Here is a 2321-nt window from a genome sequence, read left to right as displayed (position 1 = left end):
TTTAAATTGAAGTGATCAAATGAAGTTTGTCACTAAGTCTTTATAGTTTAATCACGGACCTGTTTTATAGGTTCGTGATATTTTCGAGCATCTAGTACCATAAGGCTTCAGAAAAGGATAAATAATTCGCAAATCTGACGCAGTTGTATATAAAATCACTGTTTTACTGTGCACACAACGTCACAAGTGAAAACACCGATGTAATACTCGAAATCAGGTAACATCTTGAATTGTTATTTTCTTGAATAATCTACAATATTAAATTAATGAGCAATAATATCATGACATGTATATATCCCAACTTTATTTCTCCCCAGCAGATGTTATACAGTGGAAATCTCCAACTGGTGATTCCTCCAACTTCTGTGATCACCAACTTCTGTGATCTCCAATTGATGGCTTTTATCAATAGAAATTGACTGTGGAATTCTCCCCAATTGGAGAGCTGTTTTTACAAGATCAAAAATTTGGATAATTCATTAGATTTTAATTATGTTTATTAATCTAGTACTACAAACATAAATAGAAATGTAATTTTCTGTTCCAAATTGTTATAATTGATTTTTTTTCCAATTGCTGATTATTTCCCCCGTTTCGGCTCATATGGAAAATTCTCCAATTGGAGTTTGCCCGCGGGGGACCTAAAATCCAATTGGTGGCCAACGGGAGAAATCAATTTTGGAATTAAAATTTTCATACTTCTTAAAACTTTTTTTTGGATTTTACTTAAAATATTTCTTATTTAATGCCCAATCTTTCTATGTGTCAATTTTGAAGTTGATATCTATAAAGATAATAAAAAAACTAAGTTTGCAAGTAAACCGGATTTGCAAACTTATACCGGATGCTGTCAATTCTGATGAAGTTAATCATTAATAGTCATCTGGGCGAAGTTAAGTTCCATCACTTATAAGTAATTTATGTGATAATATAACAATAAGTGTCAAGTGACATTTCAAGTGGATTTCAAAGTTCATAGAAACTGAGTGTAAATATATATCATGGGATCATGTTTGATGCTTTTAACTTCCCTTAATATTTTTATATTTGTGTTGCATCTTTTATAGCACACGGAGTATTTGGTGTTCAGATAATAACATAGAAGATATCTACATTCAATAATTTCTCATGACTTCGAATTATTTTGGATTTTTTGGTTCAAAATTAAATGGTTAAGTACAACTTTTCACTCCACTGAAATGTTTATGTAGAATATTCCGCCCAAAAGGATGCATAGAAAAACAGAAGAACGAAATTCCGTGTCACACATATATTTACGTATTTAAATGCGCCCGTTATTTGTTTACACCTGGAAATTTCAATAATGTTAAGACCTGAAACTTCAAGAAAGATGTATAAATTTCGGGCGGAATAATAATTCCGTCCATGCATCAGGCGGAATTCACTGAATCCGTGCCAACTTTGCCTCAATTCATCCCTCTCAATCCGCCCCTTTATTTCGTACGGGTGGGTCCATACATGCCGATCTATCATAGAACTCTTTCGTACTTGTGCTCAGTTTCTGTGTGACACAGCTACTCCTGGTACTGTTTCATCACGAGTTTATTGCACACATGATTTCATGTTGTGGCCTTATCAGAATGTCTGTCCATTCAATAATGGTATTATTGTCGCCTTGAGTTATTCTTTATGGCCGGAGGTTTTCTATAATTGCACGAACTATGCGGGATACGTCTTGTTCTGAATGCCAATGAAGGGTAAATCATGATGATGGAAACAAATGGTTGAGCTTTGTATGTTGGTCGACTGTAAAGAACTGGCTAGCATCGGGATTTTTTTATGTATATAGCATAGGTGATTCATTCCTTTAATCATTATTCGGAACAATTTATAACGTTCATATCGCAAACCGAGACGTTGGCGTTTGATCAATGTAAAGAGGTTGTCGATGTAATATATACGTTACGGGGTTAATTGGTGATATGGAATTTACGGGGCGCCGGCCACCATATTCGGGTTTGAGCTCTACAAACCTTGTAGCTTTAAGTGTTGACCAATGTCCATTAAATTGACCAAATATCACGAACAAGCATAATTTTCTTCATTTGGCCTAGCGACAATGCCGGTTTATGAATCATCCAAATTAATCAGAAAAGTAGTCCCATATAAACAATTTGTTCTCAATACTAGATTTCATGAACATGGTAGATATAGTCAATAAAGATATTTGGTGCAAGTGTAAATCAGCAAAGTATGTTGTTTTTCTATTTGAATTTATTTCCTTTATTTACGTTTAAATATCACTGTTATTTGTTACGCGGAGAGTTATTAGTATCCTGTATTCATGCGCGTTAAGTGTA

Source organism: Mya arenaria, chromosome 9 (assembly GCF_026914265.1).
Source record: "Mya arenaria isolate MELC-2E11 chromosome 9, ASM2691426v1".
Lineage (NCBI taxonomy): Eukaryota > Metazoa > Mollusca > Bivalvia > Myida > Myidae > Mya > Mya arenaria.
Note: the sequence above shows the minus strand (reverse complement) of the source record.